The sequence below is a fragment of the Bos grunniens genome, chromosome 2, assembly GCF_055505025.1.
Source record: "Bos grunniens cultivar Pamir isolate PY7600 chromosome 2, Bosgru_T2T1.0, whole genome shotgun sequence".
In the NCBI taxonomy this organism is placed as follows: Eukaryota; Metazoa; Chordata; class Mammalia; order Artiodactyla; family Bovidae; genus Bos; species Bos grunniens.
This window is the reverse complement of record NC_141166.1, coordinates 2280261-2303072: the sequence shown is the minus strand read 5'-3', so window position 1 is coordinate 2303072 and position 22812 is coordinate 2280261. Positions and strand designations below refer to the sequence as shown.

The 22812-nt window shown below is 52.4% G+C and overlaps 1 long non-coding RNA gene across 1 annotated transcript in view; it reads right to left on the bottom strand.

The window, feature by feature from the left end:
* Positions 1-621: 621 nt before the first annotated feature.
* LOC147377246 (uncharacterized) overlaps positions 622-22812 on the bottom strand; it is a 33518-nt gene continuing 11327 nt past the window's right edge. Inside the window, exon 2 of the long non-coding RNA XR_015150099.1 lies at positions 622-4376. This is a non-coding gene — a long non-coding RNA (uncharacterized LOC147377246). The remainder of the gene's footprint in view (positions 4377-22812) is intronic.

The window sequence follows — 22812 nt, the reverse complement described above, 5'->3', positions numbered from 1 at the left end:
AGTTCCTCTTTGCTTTCTGCCATTTAAGTGGTATCATCCACATATCTGAGGTTGTTGGCATTTCTCCTGCCTATCTTGATTCCAGCTTGTAACTCATCCAGCCTGGCATTTCTCAAGACGTGCTCAGCGTATAAATTAAACAGACAGGGTGACAGCATACAGCCCTTCCTACTCCTTTCTCAATCTTGAACCAATCAGCCGTTCCATACAGGGTTCATCTGTTGCTTCTTGACCCACATACAGGTTTCTCAGGAGACAGGTAAGATGGTCTGGTGTTCCCACCTCTCTAAGAGCTTTCCACAGTTTGTCATGATCCACACAGTCAAAGGCTTTAGCGTAGTTGACAAAACAGAGATAGATGTTTTTTCTGAAATTCTCTTATTTTCTCTATAATCCAGTGAATGTTGGGAATTTGATCTCTGGTTCCTCCTCCTTTTCTAAATGCAGCTTGGACATCTGGAGGTTCTTGGTTCCCATAATGGTGAAGCCTAGCAGGCAAGATTTTAAGCATAATCTCACTAGCATGGGAGATGAGTGCAATTGTCCAATGGTTAGCACATTCTTTGATACCCCTTCTTGGGAACTGGGATGAGGACTGACCTTTTCCAATCCTGTGGCCCCTGCTGGGTCTGCCAGATTTGCTGACATAAGGAATGCAACACCCTGATGGCATCACCCTTCAGGGCTTTGAATCGTTCTGCTGCAGCTTCATCACATCCACAAGCTTTATTAACAGCAGTGCTTCCTAAGGCCCACCTGACCTTGCGCTCCAGAATGTCTGGCTCTGGGTGACTAGCCACACCATCAGAGTAATCCGGGTCAGTGGGATCTTTTTTACACAGTTCTTCTGTGTGCTCTTTCCATCTCTTCTTGGTCTCTTCGGCGTCTACTAGGTCTCTGCCATTTTTACCCTTTATTGTGCCCTCTTTCGGTGGAATGTTCCCCGACGTTTCCAATTTTCCTGAAGAGATCTCCTGTCCTTCCCCTTTTGCTGTTTTCTTCTATCGTGAAGCATTGTTCGTTGAAGAAGGCCCTCTTGTCTCTTCTCGATGTTTTCTGGAAGTCTCCGTGTAATTGGGTGTACCTTTCCCTCTCCCCCTGGCTTTTCGCTTCTCCTCATTCTTGCGCTATTTGTGAAGCCTCCTCAGATAATCACTTGGCCTTCTTGGAGGAGGGAACGGCAGGATACTTGCCGTGAGAACCTCACGAACCATGTAAAAGGCTAAAAAGACGTGCGACATGAGGAGCTTCCGAACGGACACCTGAGGAATTGGAGGCCCAGGGAAAGGGCGAAGCGAGACGAGAAGGAGCAACTGAGGGACGAGGAGGTTCTCGGCATGGGAAGCGGCGAGGGGATTTTCTTTATCTTAGGAGGCACCATTAGACTTTGAGTCACAGGATCCAAACATAGAAAGGAACCTGAAGGTCACACAGCCGTTCAGAATGCAATCCAGTGTTAACCGTGTCATGGGTGACGAGAAAGAAAGAGCCACTACCCAGACCTCGCTGCATCATTTTTTCAAGCGAGCGGATAGAATTGAACCCAGCAAGGAGTGGGACCCTGAGCCGTCAGCACCAGGCGCGAGCAAAACTGCAGCTCGCCCTGCACCTCGGTCGCTGGCCCTCCTGCAGCTGCACCGCCCCCCACGGCCTCTCCTCCTATAATCAGCAACTCTTCCTGCCTCTTCACTCGACGCCTGCCCCTGGTGCCAGCTGCTGTGCTGTGCTATTTAGCACGCTTTTCAAGGTACCGTACTGTAAGATTAAAAAATGCTTCCTCTATTTTTTTATTTTTTTATGCATTATTTGTGTGAGAAGAATTATAAACCTCTTCTAGTGTAATACTGTATAGCAAACTGTGTTAGTTGGGTACCTAAGCCGAGTTTGTTGGATTTACGAACGTGCTTTTGGAATAGAACTCGTGAGCAGGTGGGGGACCTACTGTAGACCTTCATGCACTAGCTCATAGAACGGCAGGCACAGCGTTTGCCAGCGGGGTGGGGCAGAGGCAGGGAGAGTGGGGCACCACTGCTCAGGGCTCCTGGACGGGCGAGGGGGGCACAGGCCGTGGAGCTGCATGTCCAGACTGGGCATGGCCAGGGAAGCAGGCAGGCTGGGTGGCAGCAGAAGCAGTGAGGACCAGGGCAGGGGACCAGAGCAAGCCCCCAGCCATCAGCAGTCAGGCGAAGAGCAGCCTGGGCAGCTCAGCTTTGCCATTTTACAGCCAGAGAGACAGAGCCTCCCAGGGCCGGGAGGAGGCGGGGTCTCCACCTTACACGGCCACAGAGTGAAAGCCCCGAGCAACCACTGCAGGCCCCCCCGATCTTTTCGGGAAAGACCCGCCAAAGCCTGCCTTCATTCATTCATCCGGTCACTCAGCAAGTACTTAGTGAGCCCGTGTCACGTGCCAGGATCAACGCTGGGCACTGGGGATACAGCAGTGAGCAAGACCAAGCCCCTCCCCAAAGTGTGGGGGCAAGGCAGCGCACAAGATAAATCAGACCGCAGGGAGGCGGACGGCAATGCAGGCGGTGCGGCCCATCAGCGGTCAGCACTTGAGGGCCCGCGTGCGAGCTGTGGCTCCTCTCTCCACCAGGATGTAAGCTTCCGGGGGCCGGGATCTCACACATCTTGTTGGATCAAGCTGGGGGACAGACTCTGAAGGGAAGGCATGAATTTGAGGCAGAACAGAGGGCAGTGCCAGCAGAGGGTGGGAGAGAGGGATCTCCCTGAGCCACACGTACCGGGGTGACCATGAAGTAGAGGATCGTCCTCTTACCACTAAGAGCAAGCGTGTTGGGGGTGGGGCCAGGACAGGAGTGGGGGGGAGGGTCTCGATTAACCCAAAGGGAGAGCCCCAGAAAGAGCATTTCAGTATGGCCTTCTCAATAGGGGCAGCCTGCTATCCAGCCTTTTTAAGACCAAAAAGACCTTTCCCCCAAACTGGGGTTGATTTTGAAACTGAGCTTCAGCGTCGTTCACCCAGCCGCCCCATCTTTGGACACCTCAGCCAAGTTCATGGATCATTAGCTCCTGGTTCGATTCCTGATCAAGGAAGATCCCCTGGAGAAGGGACAGGCTACCCACTCCAGTGTTCTTGGGCTTCCCTGGTGGCTCAGATAGTAAAGAATCAGCCTGCAATGCAGGAGACCTGAGTTCAATCCTTGGGTTGGGAAATTCCCCTGGAGAGGGAAATGGCAACCCACTCCAGTATTCTTGCCTGGAGAATCCCATGGGCTACAGTCCACGGGGTCGCAGAGTCAAACACAACTGAGCAGCTAAGCAGCAACAGCAACTAATCAACGGCTTGGAGGAGGCACAAAATCTAAGACTAAAGACAATTCTGTCCATTCATAGTATCACCAGACTTCATTTCTAGCAAAATCCAAAATTTTTAAATGATAGCTTATCTCCAAGATGTAAAGCAGAGATTGATCTTAGTGCCAAAAGTCCAGTGGTCCAGTCCAGATGGTGCTAACCAACCACCATCCACGTTGTCCCTTCAAAGTCGTCATCATGGAGAGCTCGGAGCTGCCAGAGGCCTGCAAATGGCTGGATCTGCTTTGAGGATTGCCTTCTGAGCCATTCCTGAGACCCACAAGGAAATCCATCTCACGATCTGCTCGTCTGACCAAATATTTGCAAAGCTGTTCTCAAGGTCGTAAGATCTGCTATTGGGATAATCGGACTGGGGGAAACAGGATCCTTCTGCAGCAAGAAGGATTCAGGCTCGATCCCAGAGTGCATGTCCCAAGCAAAATGGCTGGGCCAGGGCCAACCCCTGAGAGATGCTGGGCCATGCCAGTCTCAGAAAACTCCTTTCTTATTTCTTACCTCCTCTGGCACTTGTATCTGTACCTCACCACTCTGCTCGAGATTTATTGTTCCCTGGGAAGGATTCATCAGAGCCCGAGGCCACCATTTGGTTTAACACGTGTTGGGCTTGCGCCTCTGCTCCGAGAGCAGGCAGCTCCAGTCTGAGTCCGTCTCCACCCCCAACACCTGGCCTGACGCCGCACGCCGCACGGGCTCAGCAGGTGCTCTGGTCTGTCGGAGATGCTCAGGGCTACAGGACCCGTCAGTCGGTACAGGGTGGCGTGGATGGATGGATGGATGGAGAGCCACACACCAAGAGCTTCACACTGTAATCCCACTTAAGCCTCCCGACAGCCCTGCGTGGGAGGTTTAATTAAGCTCTGTCTTAAGAGACGAAACTGAGGCACCAAAGAACTCCACCAACCCCTTCCCAATCTCAGGTATGGAAACAGTTGGCCACAGCGGGGTGCACTCTTCTTTCTGGAGTCACTTTTGATGGAAACTCCAGACTCCTCGTCAAAGAACAGGCTTTAGGCTTTGGTCTCGTCTGAAGGCAGGACCTGGACCAGATCAAAAACAGGAAGATGAATAGCTGACACCCTTCAAGTGCTGATCACGTGTTAAGCGCTGTTCTGAACACTTCATGTTAAGTCATTTGATCCCTCAAGTAGGAGAGACATCGCCCCCACTTTACAGCCGAGGAAACTGAGGCACCAGTTGCCTGAGTTGGTCCTGCCAGAGAACACCAGAGCCAGGGAGGATGGGATGCAGGCAGCCGTATGTCAGACCACACGCCCCTTTACCACTGCGCCTTTCTGTCTGCCTCCCACTCACTGCGGGACACGATTTACGCAGAGGAGCCACAGCTTTCCTTTCCACAGAAGCCCAAAGAAGTCAAGCAACCAGCCTGTTGTCACGCAGCACAGGTCCCCAGTCCCAGCCACCTTGGGCGCAGGAGGGAACTAGGGCGGATGCGTCCAGGCCCAGCACGGCGCTTGCCTCTCCTTACACGGATCTCATCTGATCCTGACAGCAGCCTAGGAGGAAGGCCGTGTGAGCCCTGTGATACGGAGGAGAACGCAGGGAGGTTAGGGGAGGAGAAACAGAGAGGTTAAGACACTGGCTTTCGACAGCCGTGTCCTGGCTCTCCACCCTGAGCACACGCACTCCCCAGCACCGCAGCTGGCCCCAGCCCATGCTAACCGGGAAGGTCTCCCTGTCCCTGGGAAGCATAGACGGACCATCTGCCCCTTTTCCTCTCCTTTCTTGGCTTTCTTGTGCTAATTTACGGACAGCAGGCAGAGTGTGAGATGATGAAGGCGAGGAATTAAGAGAGGGTGGGAGGAAGGCAGGGAGGGGGCGGGGCTGTAAACACGAATTGTTTTATCAGGAGGTTGCTTTCCATTTCCATGCTGAAGGGAAGGCTGTGTTTAATTAACTCTGCTGTGTGCTGGGGACAGGGCCTGATTGAAAATGAGCTACGGGGCCTCTGTTACAAGGCAGAGGGCCCCGCAGCCTCACAAAGGCACCAGCCCCGGCGACATCTGGGCAGGAGCTCAGAGGCAGAGGCCCACAGGGTCCGTGCTGTGGGTGCTCGGCACCCCTCCCAGCTTCCTCCCTGCCTGCAGGTTCTGAGCCTTTGCTTGAGTATCTCTCCCCACCCCGCTCCTCTGCCTTGGCCTCTCCCTGTCCTAACTGGCAGAAGGAGGCAGCTGCTCACCTGTCTCAGGCCGGTGGTGTTTGGTCCCAAGAGACTGAAGCCCACCTTAGCTGCACTCGAGTCAGTTCAGTTCAGTCGCTCAGTGGTGTCCGACTCTCTGCGACCCCATGAACTGCAGCACGCCAGGTCTCCCTGTCCATCACCAACTCCCAGAGTTTGCTCAAACTCATGTCCATCGAGTCGGTGATGCCATCCAACCATCTCATCCCCTGTCATCCCCTTCTCCTCCCTCCTTCAATCTTTCCCAGCATCAGGGTCTTCTCCAATGAGTCAGCTCTTCTCATCAGGTAGCCAAAGTATTGAAGTTTCAGCTTCAGCATCAGTCCTTCCAATAAATATTCAGGACTGATTTCCTTTAGGATGGACTGGTTTGATCTCACTGTAGTCCAACAGCCTCTCAAGAGTCTTCTCCAACACCACAGTTCAAAAGCATCACTTAGTAAAGAAGGCTTAATTATCAGGCTCAATAGTCCCCATGAACCCCAGAAGCTGGAAGAACAGCTGGGCCTCTAGAACTCAGAAATGGGAAAGCAGATCAAACTGCTTTGTCCCAGCCACCCGCGGCTACTACCGTGGCTCCTTAGACCCACTTCTTTCTGGATCTGCTTTCCTCTGCCCGGGCTCCCCTCTGCCCTTCTGGTCTTCAGGTCTTCAGAAGCTGATGTCCACTCTCCTGATGCCGGTTTGAATACTTGAGTGCAAGAGTGACCGGTTGGCACTGCTCATTCTGATTGGCCCAGCTCATTGGTCAGTTGCTCATCCTGGTACAATCAGCCAGGGCTAAGCGATGGGTCACATGACTGCCTTTCAGGGTCAAGCAGGACTCCGCTCTAGGGGGTGGGGGGAGCAGGAAAGAAGGGGATTGGACTCTCAGGAGTCAAGGCCACCTCAAAGCTCTCCCCGTCAGCAGTGTCCCCTGCCTGACTCCACCTATGGAGTCAGTACCCTTCCTCTGTGCCTCCCCTGCCTTTTGTCCAGCAGCTGTGTGACCTTGGACAAGCTATTAACTTCTTTCTCCATGCCTCAGTTTTCTCTTCTGCAAGTAATAACAGAACCCAACTCCTATAGTTGTTCTGCGAATTTATTAAGGCAAAGAAACAAAGCGCTTAACACAGTCCCTGGCATGTAATTGGTGCCCAGTTATGCAGACTCTGATTTCTTCATGACCATTGTCTCATCTTTTAGAGCATTTTTCGTGTGGTCTGGGATAACCTTCTTGTGTGTCTGTCTCATCTGCCACCCCGGGCACTACTGTCTGGAGACACTTGTCACCTTACAGGTGAGCTATTTGCTCCCAAACAGGGCAGAGCACCAGGCACAAGGGAACCGCTCAGTAAGCGCCCAACAGCCGAGTGACACCAGCAGCAGCTTCCACTCACCAATCATCCACCACGCTCCGAGGCAGGAGGAATCGTAATGAAACAGCGCTTGGAATCTGGGCCCTTGGTGCATGGTTGCTGAGCAAATTCAAGAGCAGGTACTTCATAAAGCCTCAGATTTAATCCCCACCACAGCCTTGGGAAGTAAGAATTTCTGTCTCTGTTCTTCAGAAGGGAGGTTCACCATACTTGGTGAGTCTCAAGGACCCAGAGACACCGGCCATCCAGGGGAGAGGATGGCCAGGAAGCCAGCATTGCTCGCTGCCTGCCCACTGACACTCCCACTGTGCAGCCAGGCTCCAGGGGCAGGGGACAGACGCCAGACTGAGTAGGGCGGGAGGCAGGCTGGCTGGGTCCTGCAGCCAGCCATGACAATCCAGGGAGAGGTGCGGACTCTTGGTCTAGATGGATGTCAAGCCGCTCTGCTCAGTCAGGCGCCAGCTCCACGCACCAGGGTGCATCCGTGTGTAAATGTGTGTGAGCAGAAAGTGCATCGTGTGCTCTGCTGGCGGCCCGCTGGCGGGACCAGCAGACGCGACGCGCTTTCCTTCTGTGTCACGTGATCCAAGGCGTTCAAGTCTGGAAGCCTCTCTCCCTTAGCCCCAAACTGGGGGCTCTGACCCAGCACGGCCTCCACCTTGCTGTGCGAGCCTGGGCAAGTCCCCGTCCCTCGCTTAGTCTCCATAAACGGCGCTGCTTGTTTAGCCCCTAAGTAGCATCTGACTCTTTGCACCCAAAGAACTGTAGCCCACCAGGCTCCCTTGTCCATGGGATCTCCCAGGCAAGAATATTAGAGTGGGTTGCCATTCTCTCCTCCAGAGGATCTTCTCAACCCAGGGATTGAACCCGGGTCTGGTATATTGCAGGCAGTCTCCTGCATTGCAGGCAGATTCTTTACCCCCTGAGCCACCAGGGAAGCCCATACAGCGGTGGAGTTGAGTGAAATTATTTGCACAAACCCTTCCAGCTCAGAGTGGTGGGGATACCCAGGGGGTCGGGGCCAGGTACGTCTCTTCATCCCTCTGTACAGGAAAGCCCTGCCCTGGACTTTGGAGGGGAGAGGAGCAGGGAGCTGGGGCCTGTAGGAATTCAGTCTCTGATTAGGAGCCTCTTGCTTGTCTCTAGGCCCTCTGACCCTGTGTTCACTCGTCTGAAGGAAGCACCAACTGCTTAATCAGACCACTCTCAGCACAACTGATGAATAGAGGCTCCGGCTTTTGGGAAAAAAAAAAAAAAAGAGGCAAAAAGAAAGAAAACGCTTCTGTAAATCAGCTGTTTATTTAACTTTCCCTGGCATTTAATGATTGCAAGGCTTGGGAGAGGGGGAGAGATGGAAAATTAATTTGAGCCTCACCAGAAAAGCCAGTCAGGGAAATAATGAACTTCCCAGTCTCTCAAGGAGAGCGGAGAAGGGGAGCTGCCAGACGAGGCAGCACCCCCGCCCCCCAGCTTCCCGTCTGGGCTCAACGTGGACTGTGCTGGATGATAAACAGACCACTGGACCTCTCGAAGCCCGAGAGTCAGGCAGGGTTTCGGTTTCTTTCAAGGTACAAAGCCTCATCAACGCTGCCCCCATCCTACTAATGTAGGGAAGCGAGCTTTAGCAAGGACCAGCCGAGAAATGGCAGATGACAGTTATGCTCTTGTGCTCACGTGCCCAGGGCCTCACCCCCGCACACGCCCGTGCTCACATAAAAAGCCCTTCTCTAGAGGATGGAGAGGATGGGCTTAAGAGATGCACAGTGTCAGAGTGGGAGAGCAGGTAAGACCTCGAATTTCTTCTAGTTTGAGTCCCTTACTCTATAAAAATGGAAACTGAGATCCAGAGGGAGGCAGTAATTTGTCCAAGGCTATTCCTGTTGAGTATGCAACATGCGTGGAGCGCACAATCTGCAGCGCTCAGCTCCTGGCCTCCCTGTCTCTGCATTAACAGATGCTGGGAGGGATTAGGGGCAGGAGGAAAAGGGGACGACAGAGGATGAGATGGCTGGACGGCATCACTAACTCGATGGACGTGAGTCTGAGTGAACTCTGGGAGTTGGTGATGGACAGGGAGGCCTGGCGTGCTGCGATTCATGGGGTCGCAGAGTCGGGACACGACTGAGCGACTGATCTTATCTGATAAAGTAACTCTGTTGCTGTTGTTGCTCAGTCATTAAATTGTGTCCGCCTCTTTTGTGACCCCATGGACTGTAGCCCGCCAGGCTCCTCTGTCCATGGGATTTCCCAGGCAGGAATACTGGAGTGGGTTGTCATTTCCTTCTCCAGGGGATGTTTCCGACCCAGGGATTGAACCCATATCTCCTGAATGGGCAGGCAGATTCTTTACCACCGAGCCACCAGGGAAAGCCCCAGAATAACTCTGCTATGGACTAAATTTTGTGTCCTCCTCAAATTCATAGGTTGCGGTTCTAATAAGACAGTGTAAGAGGTGGGGCCTTTGGGAGGGAGCTGGGTTTGGATGAGGTTATAGCTGTGCCCCTCCATGAGGGAACTGGTGCCCTTACAAGGAGACAAAGGGACTGGAGCTTTCTCTGCTCCCCACCATGAGAGGACACAGCAAGAGGAAAGCCATCTGCAAAGCAGGGGGAGGCTTCTCACTGGAACCCAACCACACTGGACACCTGATCTAGGACTTCTCAGCCTCTAGAAGTGTGAGAAATACATCTCTGTATTTCTAGGGTTAGACCAGCCTGAGCAGACTAAGACAAACTCCCTTGGTTATAAATAACATAAGCTCTGGGGGTGACTTCAGCAAAAACCCCGTGGCTGATTCTCATTGGACCATCTTGGATCACATGTCAGCCTGGAACCAATCACAGGAACCAGGAGGATGAACTACACTGATTGGTCAGATGTGGGTCAGGTGACCAGCCCTATATATATGCCTCAGCACCACTGCCCAAACCGCGTACCCCAGTCAGAGAGTGGGCCGTTCCTTATACTCACCACTTCCGTGTCCTTATGCCCACTGTCCCCTCCTCCTGGGTCTCTCGAGATACCACAAGGGCCGGTTCAGATCCTGACTCATAGAGGAAGGTTTGTGTGACCCTCCTGGTCCCAGGGGTCATCTCCTCTCTCTCTGCCTCGCTGGTCCCTCTGTGAGGACACCGCCCACTTCTGCTTATTATAGTTATCTGATCCTCTCACTCCTAGACGCCTTAAGGGCAGGGACTTTATCTCTTTTATCTCTTGAATGAATGGATCAGTTCACGCAGAGAATTCAGAAATCAGAAACAACAGCCTCCATGCAGATATCTTTAATAAGACGATTCCCCATCTGACAACTGGCCGTGCCCGGATGTTCTTCTCAGTATCTGGCTTAAATGTTTCCTGCTTTGGGAAGAGCAGGGGACTTTATAGAGTCACATCCTTCTCATCAAGGTCTCCCTTTTGTGCTTTGCTCTGACTTCTCCCCTCCACAAGTCAAGTCCCCCCCGCCAGGACTCCGCAGGCACCAGCTGTGGAATGTGGGAGGTGGGACTCAGCCTGGCAGTGGCCCCACAGGGCTGGCGAGCTCCCAGGAGACGCCCAGAGGCTGGTGCCCAGGAAATGCCACTGCCTCTCCCTTGAGTCCTCCTGGCAAACCCAGCTCAGCACCCTCCCTCCCCTTCCAGCAGCCTGTCAGCGACTGAAGGGCTAGCGCTCACATGCTCTTCCCCCGCCCAGCGCCCAGCGTCGCCAGCACGCCCACCCCCACCCCACCCGGCCCGGGCTCCAGGAAGCTGCGAAGCTGTTCCTGATGAGCTGGCACTCAGCCTGGCTCTCCCTGGAGGGAAAGCAGCCCGTTGCCTGTGGTGCCAGGATGCTGAGGAAGGGGAAGAACCATCGCCCCACATGGACAGCAGGGAGGTCCAGCCTCCCCAGCATGGCTTGGCCTGCGCTTACCTGGGCTCCGCGCTGGGCTGCCCCCCGGCGTCCCAGCTTCTCCACACTCAGGGTCGCTCGATGCCTCTGTGTCCCTGCCTCCTTCCCAGAAAGCCACAGAACAGGAAAGAGGAAGACGTTCTTAAGGATCATCTTTATAAAGGTCTCCCGAGACGGAAGACGGAGACTGGGGTAGAACACGGATGAGGGGTGAAATCTCAGGAGGCAGATTCGTTCTCAGACTGAACAGAGGGGGCTGTGTCAGGACCATCTGAAGGTGACTCAGAGATCCTTCCACAGCAGGCATCCCTGGACCCCACTCTGAATACTGTTGGCTCCCCAATAATATCACAAGTCTCAAACGGCATGAACATGTTTCTCTCTCTCTCAGCAGCATAATCCTAATGGTTGGCGTTGTGCCTGGCACATAATAAGCGATCAATTAAATGCTTGCTGAATAAATTATTGCAGGACAAACCCCATCTATTAAGCTATAACCAATGTGCTTTTAATCCACATGGAAATACTTGACCGCCTTTACTCTTTGAACAGCCAAGGGTAGTTCTGGAAGCCCTGGACAGCCTGTGCACCCTCAAGAGATCTGCAGCAGGTGTGTTAAGAAACAACGGATCTGAACACACTGTCTCACACGTGTATTCACTCTGATCTGTTCAAGCAGTAAATGCTTACTGCGCACCTACGACGAGCCGGGCACTGCTCTAGGTCCTGAGGGCGCAGCAGCAAATGAGACTGCACTGTGCACATTGTTACTAATGCAGTTAGACCGCAGCTGGCAAACAAGCAAAGACATACAAGGGAACGCAGTGGAGAGGCAAACCTGTGAAGCCGGGCGTGGCGGGGTGGTCAGGGAAGCTGTCTTGACTGAGATGACACTTAAAAGAGATGCGAACAGAGCAAGAGAACGAATCACAGAGACCCCTGGGAAGACCGTGTCAGAGAGAGGAGCAGGAGCGGCTGAAGGCTCGGGTCGGGGCACGCCTGGCTTGCTCCAGGAAGAGCAGGAAGGTCCAGCTTAGTGAAGATGGACAAGCAAGAGGGAAAGGTCAGAGATGAGGTCAGAGATCTGGGCAGGGGCAGCCGGGTTCCACCGAGGCTAGAGGGGTCTCGGGAAGGACGTGGGTGCGATTCTGAGCACGGCACAGTCAGCCGAGCACCTACTGTGCACCGATCACAAACAGTGCTCCTGTAGACTTGCCGTTCCTAGGGCTGAATGGACCGAAAGGTTGTAATTAAGAACCACGGCTCAGGTTCAAGCTCACCATACAGTTCTTTCTTCATCTTCAACACAAGAGCTTCGAGGACAGAAAGGGTTGGGGTATCACCAACATGCATCAAATGCCCGTCACGTGCCAGCACACCGAGTCCTACCTGTGCTGCAGGGCCGTGCAGGGCAGGGGCTACTGTTATTCAGTTTACAGAGGTCCAGAGCATCACCTCTCAGAAACTGCCTCCAGCCTGCTGGAGACAGGAGGGCGCGTGGCATGGCCGTGTTGGTGATGCTGGGTGGGGAAAGAGGATGGCGGCTTCACATCCGTCAGCCACTGAGGCTGCTGAAATGAAAGGGAGAGGTGCAGAGCTGAGCTCGCCAGGGGAGCAAGGAGAGACGGGGGGCATTTCCTGGGCACCAGCTTCCGGGCCTCTCCTGGGAGCATGTCCACTTGGTGGGGCTGCTGCTGGGCCAGACGCACCTCCTCTGGAAGAAGACATTCCAACAGTCAGTGTATGCTGAGTCCCAGAGGATGGAGGGATTTGGTTTGGGGAGGGAGGAAGTCAGCTCATGGACCACAAGGTCACAGCACAGCCAGGACTCACACCTGGATCCATCTGGAGCCAAGACCTGAGATGCTTCATGAAGCAGCCAGCATCTTTCCGCTGCCCTTCTTAATTCCCTACCCGGCCCCCACCCCCATTTAACTGAAGGAAGGCTCTAGACTATCCCAGTCTGCCACAGGAAGCCTACTCTCACCCAAAGGAAAATTATTTTGAACTCAGGAAATGCAAACAAATTTCAATACCCATCAAAAGTTCCCTTCCTCCTGGAAAGAAAGAACATAATCTGTTAGGCCTCCCAACATATTGGCATTCTGAAATAGGGACTCGCGGAAGGCACGACTGCAGAGTGATGAGACTCCAGCACTTTGGCAGCGGGATGAGCGACTGAGATATTTTCAGCAGGGACCCTTCCCAGCAGCCATCATTCACACCATACAGGCTGCCACCTACTCCATTTATACATAAGGCTGGGCTTGTGCATATGTGAGTTCTTGCCAATAGTTTTTAAAAAGCATTAGGCCCAGGGAGAGTCTATTCATAGACACTTAAAGCTGGAGGATCCTTAGAGAGCATCCTAGTCCCATCCTTCCATTCTCAAATGGGGAGACTGAGGTCCAGGGAGACAGAATTTCTTGTCCAAGGTCACACAACTGCAGTTCAGGGGCAGAACTGAAATCGGAGCCCCGTTTGGCTGACTCCTGCCCAAGGCTCCTCCCCACTTAGACATCACTCTAAGTCACCTACGGGGTCAACCAGACACTGAAGCTTGGTTTTTCCACTTCTTAGCTACGTGACCTTCAGTAGAAGCTTCAGCCTCTCCACTGGCTTTCTCACAGTAACAGTGTCAGTACTGGCATCACAGGCTGTAGGTTCCACGGGTGCCTGGTCCAGGGCAGGTGCTCAACAGGAGTCATGCAGCTGCCCAGGCGCCTCATGTCTTGGGACTCTCTTCCACTCCTCTTCATCTCCTGTGACTCGAAGGATTGTATCTCCTGCTCCCAGCAAGCACAAGCTCCTCCAGGACAGAACTAGAACCACAGGATGAGAACCAAGCCACAGCATCACCTTCCATCCTACCCCACTGCCATGCTTATTCTGGGTGCCAGCTCAGAGTATTCTGAAGTGGAGACTAGAGGGGTGGTGGAAGGAGGAAAGGCCTTGTGTCTGCTCCCCAAGCCCTGCAGCATAGTCCTCTAGGGGAAGAAGGGAGGTGCCACGGAAACAGGCAGTAGCTCAAGGTCAGAGAGAAAAGCAGGACAAACCTCCAACTCAAAGGCGTAGCATCAGCCCCACCTGCTCTGATGAGAGCCAGAGGGCCCAGGGCTTGGAGAAGTGAGTAAGGGAGGAACGAGGTCTGGAGCAGGGATGTTCAGGATGCAAAGACTCCACTCGCTCCATTGCTCTCAGAGATCCTCTGTGGTGTCCCGGGAGGTGCCAGTTAGAAAACCTTGCCCTGAGGGTGGACACAGGACAGAGGCTGCCCTCTGCTGGCCCCAGGGATCCATGACCTCCATCCCCAGAGGCCCACCATGCCCCAAGGCCTGCCGGATTCTGAGGAGTCACACTCTGCTTTACAGATGAAGAAAGGGCATCCCAGAGCAGGGAAGAAGGCCCACCCTCAGTGTCCCCACCCCCAAGCACATGTGGCCACAGAACACCCCCCCTCGCGGGCCCTTTCAGTTCTCTGTCTACTGTTCCTGCGGGAATCAAGACAGGCAACCTCAGAATCGCTGGACTAAAAGCATCTTGGGCCCTTAGCTAGCCAAGAAGCCTGGGAAATGGCAGCTGACTGAGTTGATACGTTTTCTTGTCCTCCGGAGGAAGAAAACAGCATTGAGGGAAAGGTATGGGGTCTGTCCATGGTGCTGAATTCTCTTCTTAGCTGCCCTGCCTACTGGGAGTCCTGTCTGGAGCTGATCTACCTGGCAGGACATCCATGGCAATTCTTTAAGGTCAGGACAATTTCTTCTGCCACGGAAACTTTTCCAGACCAACCTCAATTAAGTGAGGATGACACCAAGTAACAAGTACATTTTAGCAAAACTCTGTATCAAACTTTACTTCAGGGCAAACATCAAAGCTTATTTCTTGAGCTGTTACTGTGTATCAGGCATTGCTCTGAAGGCATGGCATCTAATGGTTTATGTAGGACAACAGTTTTATGAGATAGGTACCATCCTCAAACCTCTTTGCTACAGCTTAGGAAACTGAGGCACAGCAGGGTTGAGAATCTTTCCCAAGGTTGTGTAGTAAGTGGTAGAGCCAAGATACACAGTCAGGCAGGCTGAATCCAGAGCACACACTTAATTCCATCACACTTTTCCCATCCCCTTGTAATCACGCAATGCAGCTGAAGGACAGATGTAAACGATTTTGCATTATTGGCTGCTTTGCATGATTGGTGACATGGCTCCCTTCCATAAGTGCAAAAATCCAGGCACTGGCTGATGAAGAAAGGGACTTATGTTCTTCCTCTAGAAAAGGGTGCCCTGGAGTCAGAGTAAAGCCCAGAGATAAGGATAAGAAATCTTCAGGCACCTAGAAGCCACCTCTGATTGCTGGGTTGGGTCTGAGGGAGAGCAACCAGGACCCTGAAGACAAAAGATGCCGCACACAGGGAGTGGGGCCTGGAAGTCCAGAGCCAGGAGAAGCAGGACTAGGTTAGAGGAAGGTCAGGGCAGCCCTAGGTTACAGGAGACATTCGGTGGCAGACTGTGTAAGGCAACACCCAGAACGTCCTTCAGGAAGAAATGGAGGGCTGGCTCCAGCTCCTGGGAAGGCTACTCACTCACAGTCCTTGACTCCCAGGCCCTCAGGGATGTCCTCGGCTGAGTCACCTCTCCCACGTATGGCCCCCTCCCCAGAGTGGCCCACTGGCATAGAGACCTAGCATCTCACCCCCAACTTGGGCAGACTCTGAGGCAAACATCGTCCCAGGTTTGGCTGGCCAAGGTCATCTGGGGACTGTGTCCCAGCTCAAAGTCTCCCTCTGCCCAGCCCTGCTTCCTTCTCTCCATGGGCACTGTTCCCAAGAGCACTTCCTAACACACATTCTGCATGCCAAGCCTAATCGTGGAGTCGGCCTCCTATGGAAACCAACTGTAAACAGGCTTTAATGCCCAGCTTTACATAATGGGGGTGACCAGCCAGTCCCTTCCCAGGCCATGTACTCACTTGCACTTCAGATTAACTATTTATTAGCAAGTTGATTTTTTCACATAGAAAAAAGAACACAGAGAAGATTTTTTAACAACATTATTGAAATCCAAAAACCTCCCGCTCTGGACCCGTAGCGTCCATGTGGAACACTGCAGGAGAAAGAAGATGAGTGGTGGGGAAGGAGCAAAAGATAATGCCGGCTTGAAAGGGGGACCTGAGCCAGACTCCTCAGCTTTGTGAGAGGCCCTATGAAAGTGCCACAGAAGTATGAGATGTACCATGTATGCTACAAAAGCATAATTAAAGCTCGTAAGTGTGCGACATACACAACGGCAGCCGACGGTGGAAAGTCACTCTCGAGCCACGCTCGGTGTGCCTCTGTGAAGTGTGCGTTCTGCATATGGAAATATGGACTTTCAGCCACACAGGTGGCCAGTGGACTTCAAACTCAGGTTTCATGGTTGCAGGGTTCAAGTTCATTCTACCATGCTGGGCTGAAAGAGTGGAGAGGCCAAGGCAAAAATGGGGTGGGGGGGACAAGCAAAAAGCAAGGAGAGCAAAGAAAGCTGTGGAGACGCTGTGGGAAGAGGCACCAACACCAGCTCCAGGAGCTGCTCCCCCAAGTCTGTGCCCAGTGTTGCCAGACACCAGCAGAAAGGAAGGAGACCCAGGTGTCTTCACTTCCTAAAGCCAGAGCTTGATGAGAAATTTCAAAATTCTCTTGGCTGCCCTGGCGGGACTCACCTCTGACAAATGGAGAACAAATGAGACCATTTAGCCAGTAATTAAGCAATAATGGTCTATTCAGAGGTCTCCACTAGGCTGGAACCAGCCAAAGAAAGGACCTAGAGGTTCCGTCGAGGAGCAGCGTAGGGAGGAGCCATTGATCAGATTATTACAGGGAGAGAGACTCATTAACCCACACCAGCCTCGCGTGGACAGGGAGAGGGCTTGGCAGCCCTATGAGAGGAGCCCAGCCTGCAAACCCAGTCTCATCCTTGGATCTGACTCAAGGCATGAGACCCTCCATTCTCTAATCATGAGTCAGAGCATCTCCTCAGTCCAAAATGAGGGTTCAGAGGGGGATTTAAGAGAGGTCAGTGCTGCTGACCCTCAGGGTAATCTCTGTGGCTGAGGACACGCTCCAAATGGCCCTCTGGGGTCCTGGCATGGACTGCAACTCGATTCACTGAATAGATATGGACACCCCGAATCGGGGTCACAAAGTGTCAGACACGACTGAGCCCAGCACGCAGCTCAACGGTGGTGATAGTAACGACACCGGTGATAGCAGCAGCAGTCACTCGTCAGACACTCACTCCGTGCCACCAGTCTGCTGAGCTGTTTATGGGAAAATGTCGCACGTGGATTAACTTCTTATCCTGTGCTGTAGATAAGGAGACGGTTACACATGGAGCTCCAGGAAGTTGAGGAAATCTGTTCAGGTTCACCGAGCCCGTAGCAGCAGTATCAGGCAGGACTCAGACATGCATCTGAGTCAAAGTGCATCTCAACAGCATGCCACCCAGTACCTGCTCCAAAGTCATTCATGAAAGTCCTGACATGAAGATTCCTAGAAAGGAAAGATTGTTTCTAGCCGAAGGAATCAAGAAAAACTTCCTGGGAGGGCTGGGATTCTCGTGGGCCCTGAAGCTGAGTCAGTTCTTAGGCAAAGGTGAGGTGGTTTAAAGAGGCATGGCTATTTCACATCAAGGTTTGCCCTAGAGCTTCTTCGGGATGTAACTAAAAGTCACAAAGGAAGAAAGCAGAGTCCAGTAGTCAAATGCATTTGGGAAAAGTTAAATTCAACAAAATCACACCAGTTAGCTTACCCTGAGGTTTCTCAAGAAGTTGTCAATGTGGAATCTCCCTGAGGCTTTTGACCAAGGAACTCCTTTCTGGGGACCAGCTTACAGAGTGTGGGTTACTGGAATACACGTCGACAAATTGTCTTACAAGATGCCGAAGCCCTCGCCATTCTTCTGTGTTCTGGGGACCCCTGGTCTCAGAGCCACACGGGTCCCACATGGGTTCTTTAGAAAGTGTGCACTTAAAGAGGCATAAACCATCAGCCCTGAGAACAGTGTGTGCTGAGAAAAGAAAGCAGGACGAGAAAGCCACAGAAGAACGTGACTGCGTCCGAGAGGGACAGCCCTCAGGAGGTGAGAGGAGAGGCCAGGGTCAGGGTCAGGGTCAGGAGGGTGAGGGCAGGGCCTGCAGGAGGTCGGGTCAGGGGAGGCCAGGGTCAGGGTCAGGAGGGGTCAGGGCAGGGCCTGCAGGAGGTCGGGTCAGGGGAGGCCAGGGTCAGGGTCAGGAGGGGTCAGGGCAGGGCCTGCAGGAGGTCGGGTCAGGGGAGGCCAGGGTCAGGGTCAGGAGGGGTCAGGGCAGGGCCTGCAGGAGGTCGGGTCAGAGGCGCACTCAGAAAGCTCTTCAGCCTAAGGGAAGGTGAACCTGCAGGGCCTGGGGAGTGGTCTTCCTCCCGATCACAGGGATGCGCGTGATAGAGGCAGACTGCCTTCCCGGGAGCCAGGCAACGAGGTCTGCAGGAGGAAGCGCACCAGACGAGAAATCCAGGGCACCTGAAGAATGAGACCTCAGGCCTTGATCGTCTGAATCCCAGCTCTGGCATGCAGGACTCAGGCATCCTGGGCAAACATCATAACTTCTCTGAGCCTCAGTGTCCTCGTCTATAAAATAGGGATCACATGATCTACTTCCTAGGGTCACTGTGAAGATTAAATGAGGTAATCTCTGTAAACTACTCAGCCCAATTTCTGGAACGTGACAAACCCTCCATAAAAGGGAGCTGTTGGGAATTATCACAATTCGGGAGGCCCTGAGCATAACGCAGCCGTGAGAGTAGAGAAACCCTCCGGCAACTTAAGTGGTGGACACACAGGAGGGACAAGCCAGCCACCCGGCGTGGGAGCGAGAGCACAGCAGGGCACGGCGCCCGATTTGGATTTAGGGAAGCAGACAAAGTCAGACCAGAGGGAGTGGGAGATGTGAAAACTTGAACCCAAGACAGGGACCATAAGGCCTCCCTGGCAGCCCAGACGCTAAAGCGTCTGCCTACAACGTGGGAGACCTGGGTTCCATCCCTGGGTTGGGAAGATCCCCTGGAGGAGGGAATGGCAACCCACTGTAGCATTCTTGCCTGGAAAATCCTGCAGACGGAGGAGCCTGGTAGGCTACAGTCCATGGGGTGGCAAAGAGTCAGACACGACTGAGCGGCTTCCCTTACTTACTTACTCGGGGACCGTAGCTAATATTCCTCTGAACGCCCACGGGATTGCACACAGCAGTCCTCGGTGCTTGCATTCGTCCCTGCAGGCTTACTGTGAGCCTGCATAACTAATCCAGGAACCTCTCACAGCAGCGATGAGGGCAAGTACTATGGAGAGGCCTGTCCCCCCGAGAAAGGCGAGGCACAGAAAGGTGAGCTGAGTCACCCAAAGTCTTGGAGGTGCTGTGCCTCACGGGGACTTGCGAATAGTAGGAGCTCAGGAGTGGCTGCATCTTCTGTGAATCTGGGCATCAGAGAATCATCGTGAGCGGTCACTGATGGCCCTAGCAACAAGGTGTTTGGATCTGGGTTGCAGAATCAGACCTAAGCCGCCAAGAGGGAGGGACTGAGCTACCCGACAGGACAGGACAGAACAGAGCGGCGAACATAACCCTGAAAACCAAAGCCATGCAGTTACTGCACGCTATTGTCCCAAGGACTTCCCGTGAACCAACATTTAGTTCTCCCAACAGCTGTGTGAGGTGGGTCCACTGACCATCCCATTTTACAGAAGAGGAAACTGAGGCACAGAGTGGCTATGTTAGCTGCTCAAGGTTGAGCCAGCTCCACAGCCACCTCGTCTTAATTCACTGGGCCTGCACATCACTTACTGCAGTGAAATTGTTTGTGGATTTCTGTTGCTTACATTCGGGCATAACTGGAACACTGGGGTAGGGATAAAGGAGGCTGCAGACCCAAGGGTTTGGAGGAACGCTACTGAAGCCCTTCGGGGACAATGGCAGGGGCCAGTGGGAACAGCAGGCGGGCAGTAAGTGATCAGGGTTTCACACAGGAAGTGCCTGTCAGGATGCATCCCAGGTCATTCTGCTAGCAGCTGACCTTGGCTGCCCGGACAAGGAATCACAGAGGAGGCCTCAGCTGGATGCTGAGGCTCTTCCCGGTGCCCACATGGCCCAGCTGCCAAGACCAGGTACTCTCAAAGGGAGAGGCTAGAATGCGCCTGGCATTAGGGGCTTGACTCCTGATGAAGAATAGTGTAGAATACGGGGCAGGCTCTGTGCCAAGGTCAGAGGCCATGAATGAGCCATGATCTAAGAGAAGGTGGGACAATCAAAAGTGTCAAAGTAGAGAGCCCTCCTCGGGGACGATTCCCCAGGGTTTTTCAGACCTTGTAGTGGGGAGCGCCTAAAGGTCCAGAGTGGCCACTGTGATGAAGGGAGAAGCAGAATCCTCCAGAACCGCCAGCAGAATCCTCCAGAACCGCCAGCAGAACCCTCCAGAACCGCCAGCAGAAGGCTGGAATGCCCTCCCCCACGGCACTGTAACCCTAACGACTGAACACACGGGTTTCAGTTGCTAGCTCACTGGTGATCTTTTATCTCCTATTTGCCACGGCCAGTCTTTCAAGGGACATGGTATCACTTTAATTCCCGACATCACAACAGCTCCTGAAAACGTTTTCCCTACTGTGGTAAGAAGAGCAACGTCTGAAGATTCTGGAAATCTGAGCACGAATCCCAGAGCCGCTACCTTCCGTCGGGGTGACCCTGGGGAGGTCACCTCGCCTCTCTGGCTACTCTGCTCGTCCAACCTTAGAACAAGGTGTTGGCAGGACTGTAAAAGGACCCCTCTAGCTCTGAACCTTCAACTTGAGTAAACTGATAGCTCTTTCATGAAAGGGATTGTGATTTATCTTTGTGTGAGGGACTTAGCAAGGTCTCCAGGACATACTGGAACCCAAAACCTGTTGGAATAAGGGAGGCGTTCAAGAGAGGAGGGAGGAAGAAAAGAGAGAAGGGGGACAAGAAAGGAGGGAAGAAGAGAAGGCAGGAGGGAAGGTAGGGAGGAGGGAGAGAGCAAGGAAGGAAGCAGGCTGTGGGCTCTCATGACCAGGGAGCTTTGCTTCTCTGTGTGCTGACCCAGCCAGGCCTGGCCCTGGGATTTGCACTTGTAGGCCAAACACTAAGTATCTGTTGAATCTAAATGAAGGCACAATCAACCTAAAACATCAGGGAATGGAATCCCACCGAAAACTTCGGCAGAAGGCCTGATGATGTTATTCCAGTCTCCTCCAGCTATGACTAATGGAGTTGTTGTTTTAAATACAGCTTATCCTGGCAACCCCATAATTCAAAATCATGTACATTGGTATGTTTGTATGCTATACAAATAATCACATTAGGACCTGCAGAGGTGGGGGGGAAAGCTCTGCACTCTCTTCAGAAGAAAAGACAGGAGAATTAGAAGAAATAGCAGTAATATTTTCAGTTGATCAGCGAGTCCTGCTGGTGTGGTTGACCAGATGGACAGCCCAGGCACTGTTCCATACCAGGAACTGCAGGGGTCAGAGGTGCCCGGGAAAGGGCAGTGGAGGGTGGAGGGTTGGCTTCTCCACAGACACAGGAGCAGAAATGAGACTGCAGCAAGGCTGGTACCTGCTCTGGCCTCAGTTTTCCAACAGGAGGAAGTGGAACCCCGCGACAGAAGCAATGACATGCCGTGGGTTTGACCATCGGCTCTGGGATCAGACAAGTCTGAGTTCAACCTGAGTTTTGAGGCTTGGCAGCCTGTGACCTTGGGCAAGTGACTTGACCTCTCTGAGCCTCAGTTTCTTTCTGGAACCATGAGGGTGGTGATAGTATATCTATCCCTACGGGGCTGCTGTGAGAAATAAGGCCGTGTGAAGTCCGTCACTTAGACCCTGACACTTGGCAAATACTTCAGGAATAGTATGTATATAATTACAATATACTCTATAACATGATATTATATAAGTATGTTTAGGCACACATTTTAATTAACTCAGATACGTTTCTTGAAGAGTGCCATCGGGTAGACAAACATCCACAAACACCAGTAATAGCATAAAAACCGTGTCATTAAGTCATAAATGTTGACACAGATGACAGGCAAGTTGTAACTATTTATAAGTAACTGTTCATAACTTAATCATTAAAATGATGTTTTTAAAAAACAAACTTTGAATTTTCACAAGATGGGAGAGTAAACGTGAGCTGTCTCTGCCCTTATTTGGTGAATAAAGTATTGATAGGAATTTCACTGGTTTCTGGATGTTGGTTAATTAATAAAGGAATGCAGAGTGTCTTTGAACATCCATTGACCTCATCAGAGATTCCAAAGCTTAAAGTGTCAAAAATGGAGGAGTTGTACAGAAGGACTCTGATAAACATGCCGGGGGATGGATAATAAAACTTTAGAGGAGAGATTAACAGAGGGTGTGGGGAAAAGTAAGCTCTTACGTTGGGCTCCCCAAGGTGTGGGATGTGTCTCTCTGGTTGAGAGATTTAGTGTGATTTCAGCATGACCGCAGGTGGAAAGCGAGATGACAGTGCCCTCAATAACGTCAAGTCACGGGAGGGGCAACCTAACCATTTCCGGTTCTGTTCCGGTCCTTGTGATGACACCGAGGAGAAGGTCTCTTGATGCTGCTCTTCCGCACCTCTCCTTTTTATTTTTAACTTTTCCCTTTTTCACCGAGAGCCTCATACTCATGGCCTTTGCCAAAGCTGCAGGCAGAATTTAATTAACAGTGATTTAGTTCCATGGTATTTATTTATATTGATGGCATATGATCCTGAGTTTCTATTTACAGCAGTGATATAAAGTTGTACTTGTGCTGAGATTTATTAATGTGTTCAAAAATAGAGCTGAGAAAAGGAAACTAATGGTACACGCAGTCTGCAGACAAGAGTCGAGAAGGTGGTTTGGAGTGATACCTGGGTATGAAAACGTCGAGAAGAGGTTCAGGGAATGTGCGAAGCTGGAAAACTGTTTCTTTTCCTCAAAGAGGGAAAGAACGATAGGAATAT